This window comes from Megascapheus bottae, chromosome 6, assembly GCF_031878675.1.
Source record: "Megascapheus bottae isolate mThoBot1 chromosome 6, mThoBot2.hap1, whole genome shotgun sequence".
Lineage (NCBI taxonomy): Eukaryota > Metazoa > Chordata > Mammalia > Rodentia > Geomyidae > Megascapheus > Megascapheus bottae.
The window spans coordinates 78,435,549-78,441,857 of record NC_143514.1 but is presented as its reverse complement, the minus strand read 5'-3'; the positions used below and the strand labels follow the sequence as shown (position 1 = coordinate 78,441,857).

General features: G+C 51.7%; 1 protein-coding gene across 9 annotated transcripts in view; it reads left to right on the top strand.

The window, feature by feature from the left end:
* The first annotated feature begins 3,874 nt into the window (after positions 1 to 3,874).
* Positions 3,875 to 6,309, top strand: part of Kif1b (kinesin family member 1B) — a 142,956-nt gene continuing 140,521 nt past the window's right edge. For 5 of the 9 annotated variants that reach the window (XM_090335854.1, XM_090335850.1, XM_090335852.1 and 2 more), the window contains exon 1: positions 3,882 to 4,173. The gene's annotated coding sequence lies outside the window, so the exon portion shown is untranslated. Of the gene's footprint in view, positions 4,174 to 6,309 lie in introns of all 9 variants that reach the window. The other 4 variants (XM_090335857.1, XM_090335856.1, XM_090335855.1 and 1 more) reach the window with 2 other exon arrangements.

The following is a 6,309-nucleotide window of genomic DNA, read 5'->3' as shown; positions in this document are numbered from 1 at the left end:
ATAGAAAAATCTATCTTGGGGGGCTTAATAGGGTAAAGAGACTTCTAGATTCCTAGATCCAAAAATATAAGCAGTTGCTATTTTTAATCCTGCAATTCGATCCAAGACTTAAGTACATGTGTTACCTGACCTTGATTAAAATAACCGGAACATATTTCTCTTTATGAGCCTGCAGCCTCTGGCAGAGGACTGTCAGAAATAAAATGGGAGTGTTTCCTATGTTGTTATCAGCGCTAGCACCAATAACAGCAGATTTCAGTCAGGACGGCTTTCTATCACGTTTACCCAATGGCCAGGACAGTGTGGCCTTTTACAGTGAAGGCTGGGTGTGTGTTTAAAAACCAGGTCAGAGAGGATTATGGTGTGTAGGTGGCACCCACACAGCTGCTCCTGCTCAGCTCAGCTGTCATGATTTGCTCCCCATCCCTCTGATCCAGCTGCTGTCCCAGTCTGCAGAGGATTATGGGCAGAATCATAGCTGGGAGTCTTCGGACAAATATAGTTTTCAATTTTGACTTTTTTTTTTTGCCAGTCCTGGAACTTGAACTCTGGGCCTGGGCACTGTCCCTGAGCCTCTTTGTATTCAAGGCTAGCACTCTACCACTTGAGCCACAGTGCCACTTCTGGCTTTTTTGAGTAGTTTGATTCCTTGGTACTATGTACATAGAAAAGGCTAGCAGTGGTACTGTGGCTCAAATGGTAGAGCTCTAACCTTGAGAAAGCCCAGGTACAGGTCTCAGGGCCTGAGTTTAAACCCCAGCATGGACAAAAAAAAAAAGTCTCTTACAAGGATTTTTCTGCCTGGGCTGACTTTAAACTGTGATCCTCAGATTTCAGCCTCTTGAATAGCTAAGAGTATAGGTGTGAGCCACTGGCTTCTGATTTTTTTTTTATTTAAGTCAGAATTTATTCTTGAAGTCAACTATATGTGATACAATCTTTCTGACATTCTTTTTTTCCATATAATTTTATTGTAATTAATAGAAGGGTTACATTATATTCAGATAGAAAGTGCATTACTTCACAAACATTGATACCCTTTCTAATGTCATGGTCCCCATTTCCCTCCCCCTTCTCCCCTCCTGATTTTGTTTTTAAACAGTAGTAGGGCTTGAACTCAGGGTCAGGATGCCAGCCCAGAACGTTTGTGCTCAAGGCTAGCACTCAGCCACTTGAACTACAACTCTGCCTCCAGCACGCTGGTGGTTAACTAGAGATAAGAGTCTCAAGGATTTTCCTACCCCAGCTTTGAACCACAATCCTGAGATGTCAGTCTTGCAAGTAGCTAGGATTATAGGCTTGAGCCACTGGCACCTGGCTAACAATTGATTTTTTTTTTGAAGTAGATAAGATGCCCATGATGGTTCATTCACATCTGTAATCCCAATGTTTCAGGATTAGCCAGCTAGTTTCAAGACAGCTAAGTCAAAAAGTATATAGACCTTTGCTCAGCTAATAAAAGGCATCTGTTATTCCAGTTACATGGGAAGCATAAAAAGGAGGATCATAGCACGAACTTGTGCAAAGTCCTAGAAAATTCCAGCCAGTTTCTTTTGTTGTTTTCTGTTTTTGCCAATCTTGGGGCTTGGATTCAGGGCCTGTGCACTGTCCTTGGGCTTTCCTCAAGATTAGGGCTCAAAACCATTTCTGACTTTTCTATGTATGTGGCACCAAGGAATTGAACCTGGGCCTTCGTGCACACTAGGCAAGCACTGTACCACTAGACCAAACTCCCAGCCCCATTAATTGCTTTTTTTTTTTTCTTTTGCCAGTCCTGGGCTTAAGCTCAGGGCCTGAGCACTGTCCTTGGACACTGTCCTTGGACACTTTCGGCTTTTTCTAAGTATGTGGTACCAAGGAATCGAACTCAGGTCTTTGTGCATGCTAGGCAAGCACTCTACCAGTAGGCCAAACTCCCGGCCCCCATTAATTGCTTTTTAATGTCCATATGCTCTGCTTATTCAGGCAACCTGGTTAGTTGGAGATGAGAAGAGTTGACTTTTCTTCCCCCAACTGGTTTTGAGCAGCAATCCTTGGGATCTCAGTCTCTCAAGTAGCTGGAATTTCAGGCTCATTTCTTTTCTTCTTTTCTTTCTTCCTTTTTTTTTTTTTTTTTGTAGATAGATTTTCTCTATGTAAGGCCAGGTTGTCCTTGAACACATCATCTTCCTTCTTCAGCCTCCTAAGTGCTATATTTATAGACATAGACGTCCATATCCTGCTAACAAGTCTTGAAAATCTGCAAACTTCTGGACTGGGAATGTTACTTAGTGATAGGTATACTGCTTGCCTAGCATGCATGAAGCCTTGGGTTCTATTCCCCACATAAAAAGAAAAAGCTGGAAGTGGTGTTGTGGCTCAAGTGGTAGAGTGCTAGTTTTAGTTCAGAGACAGTGCCCAGGCCCTGAGTTCAAGCCTAGGACGGGCAAAAACAAAACCAAACCAAAAAACCTTTCAAAATTCTTTCTTCTCGGATTTTGACATGTACACAACAACTATGGTTCTCTGTAGTCATTCAATTGTGCTGCAGCGCCCTAGCACTTCTTAAGTGCAACTCAATACCCATCCATCACTATTTCTGCAAGCTCCAGCCCCGTGTTGTGTCACTTGACTTCTTCGGTCTTTTTTTCTTTTCCTCCTCTGGGATCTCCTCTACGGATTCTCCCATTTCAGGCTCTTCCTTCCTCAGCCTCCTGACTGCAGAGGACACAGACGTGAGCCGCCCTGGCCGCCAGCTATCGCCTATTTCAAGCAGTTTTATTGCTGGTATGCGATTTCAAACCCTTCTGTGGGTAGCCACTGGGTATACCGTCTAAATAAAATGAATGTCCATCCAGGCGGACTGGCTGGGGGACGGTTCATTTTCACTGGTGCGCTCCTTTTCCGGAACTGTGAGTGTCGACCATTAATTCCATTGTTCCAGTGGCTACTACATCTAATCCGCGCTGACTTTCCATCTCTGCTCGTGAATCCAGAACTACCTGAAGCCCGTATGCAGGTGGTTGGCAGAGGCCACCGCGATATTTTACCGAGTACCGAACTGACCTGCACCCATTTAAAATTAAAAAAGGAATTGGCTTCCAGGACTGCAGTGTTCCTCGTTCCTGAAGCCCGGCCGAGGGCGACGCGCAGTTCCATTCCGGGGGCCGCGGAGCGTCCGCTCCATCCTCTCCGCGCACGCGCGGGCCTCCCCAGGCGGCGAGCTCAGTGCCCACCGAGTCATGCTTTTCCATTACTCATTCCGCCTTTTTTCCCAAGGTGGCGTGTGGGAGGTGTTGTGCTCGGGATCGGTAAGAATAGGCCCGGGAGCTTTTTGCGGAAGACGTTCGTCCTTTTGCGTGGCTCGATTCCCAAAGCACGGAATCCAGCGGGTCCACGGCGTGCGTTGCTGTCCAAAGGGACAATGACTCCGCACTCGGCTGCTCCCACTTCAGTTTCCGCGCTTCTGCAGGGCATCTAGACCACCCCGCCCTACCTAAGGTAATCTTTTATCCCCTTGCAAAACGCTCATCCAGTTGTCGCGGCGAGACTCGTGTCCGCGGACGCTCCTGGGGGGTCACGCAGGACGCCAGTCTGGGGCACCGGCCGGCTTTGCCCACCACAGACACCCGCGACCGGTTTCAGATCCCGGACCACCAGGGGGCGCTCGGGTGTCTTCGCAGCTCCCGGCAGTGTTCTCCGCCCACTCCCCAGATCGTTCCGCGATTGGCTGTCGGTACCGAGATGTACGCTCTTATTGGTCCTTTTCTATGTCAGTTGCTGTCGCCGGGCGGGCCGAGGTGACGCGAGGCGCCTCGGCTCGGGGCGGTGCCCGGCGGCGGCGGCGGCGGCGGCTGCAGACGGAGTTTCGGGAGCAGCGACGCCGGGCAGGCGGGCGGCAGCTCTCCGGGGTGGGCGTTTGCACGGTCCGCGCCGCTCCCCTTCTGCCGCAGCCGCTTGCTGCCGGCTGCTCGCCGTGTCTGGGTCTCCCCCGATTCCCGTCGGCGTTCCAACCGTCGCCGCCCTCCATGCCGAGCGGGGCCGCTGCGTGATGGGGCTGCGGGGCGGCGTCCTGCGGCTCGCGGCGGCCGCTGCTCGCGCTGAGCTGCGTCGGTGCCTGGCCTCCCGCGCCCCCGCGCGCCGCGGCGCCTGGTGACCCGGCCTTCCCGCCCGTCGCTCCGCAGCGCGGCTGAGGTAAGGCGGTTGGCGCCTTGGCCGCGGGACGCGGACACTGGGAGTGGGTGGGCTTGCCTGAGGGCGGGAGGCCGGGCCGGGGCGTGCGGGGATCCCGCGGCGCGGGCGGGTGGGCGCCCGGTGGTCGGCCGGGGAGCCTCGCCCGGGCGGGGGCGGGGAGGGCGCCCGGCAGCGGCGAGCCCCGGGCCGGCGTCCAGCGGCCCGCCGGTCCGTCTCGCCCGCAGTGCCCCGCGCCGTGGACCCCCGCGGCTCGCGCTGCCGGGCCGGGCGGGCGCGGCCCTGGAGTCAGCCGCCGCCCCGCGGTCGGGGCCGTGCCCGTGGCGCCCGGGCACAGCGCAGCCCCGCTCCAAGCCTTGCTTTCCTGCTCCCCTTTGCTCGCGCGCTCTCTCTCTTCCCCCCATTGTGGTTGGCATCGGGAGGTTCGACCGGGAACGTGTCTGTCCCCCTGTGCCGGGTGAAGGGAGGAAAGGGCATCGCGTGGCTCGAGGGGAGCGGCGCGGCGGAGGGAGGCGAGGGCGCCGGGCTGCGAAGAGGGCGCGATGGAACGGGAGCGGGGGGCTGGTGGGATGCTGGCCAGCAGAGGAGGAGGCGACCAGAATGACTCTGGCAGCCATATTGGGAGGATGATCTGACAAATCCTTTCGGAGCCAAGCCCGGTTGCTGGAAGGCACCGAGTGACAGCCCTGGCAGCGTTCAGGGTGACTGGCCGCGCCAGAAGCCAAGTGGTGGGGGTTGGGAGGCCGGGGCCAGCTCGTCATTGTTCAGCCGCGCAGCTCCTTCCCAGCTGGAAGAGCGGAAGGGAGCTCCCAGAGCGCCCCCACCCCCGTCCTTCGGTGAACTGCGTATGTGAGCTTCCCCAAAGGTAAATCTGTCCTCCGGATTCCATCCGTGTCCAGTGCTGCGGGGCCATTGGGAGGCCTGTGGATAGGCAGAGCTGGAGATGGCACAAGCCCTTTTACCAGTACGCAGGCTCCGTCCTTGGTTTGTATTAGCACCTTTCCAAAGCAGCTCAGCACGCGGAGATGAAGTAGACTGCAGATTCCCATTGTGGGGTAGGCTTGCGGTCGTCTTTCCGAGGACTCAGGTTGTCATCTTTGTGGAATCTCCAGGTAGCCCAAATTAGATTGACTGCCCATCCCTTGCTCACATATCTCTTCCAGCTCTAGGCAGCTGTTCTGCCAGCACTGAACATGTGGCTTTTTGTCATGTGTCTGTGTGAACCCAAAGAAAATGCAGTGATTGGGGTGAATAATTTTTTTTAAAGCGATAGCATGGTGGATATTTAAAGACTGACGTTTTGTGCACTTGGCTTAGTCATAATCGAGTTATAGCTCTTCCTCTTACGTGGTGTTTTCTCATTTGGTTGGTGTTGGATTCTGAAGTTACTGGATTTTCATTTGAGTAGGGAATATGAAGCGTACATGTATGTTGGCTTGTAAAACAGATTCAGAAATGACCAATAACTGAGCCTATAGATGTGTTTTCTGCATCCTAGAACCTGGAGAGATTGTTTTCGTTTAAACTCCATTAATTCATCCCTCCCTTCTCCTCCCTTCCTTCCTCCCCAACCTCCCTTGAAAGCAAACCTAGGATATTGCTCTAGATTAATGCTAGACAAGTATTTTGACATTAAGCTATATTCCCATTACAGTTTTTAAATTCTTACAGCTTCTTAATGTGAGATTCACCTTAAGTTTTTAAATCAAGTCTTAAAAATATTTTTATATTACTAAGCATTTCCTTTAAAATAAATTGATTCAACTATTAAGTGGTATCCCATTGCAGTTTTATGTTTGATGTAAATTGCAATAAAAAAAGCTGATAAAAAGTAATTGACTCAAATATGGGAGTCAATTAGTACGCTGTACTCTCATGGCTCATCACTGTAGTCTTAGCTACTCAGAAGGCTGAGATATGAGGAACACAATTTGAAGCCAACCTAGGCATGAAAAACCCATGAACATCTCATGGAAAGTTTGTGATACTCTTATCTCCAATTAACCACTCGAAGCTATAAATGAAGCTGTGGCTCAAGTGATTAGAGTGCTAGTCTTGAAAAAAAAAGCTCAGGGACTTTGCCCAGTCCTGAGTTCAAACGCTGGTACTGGCATACATATACAGTGCAGCCAATCTCTT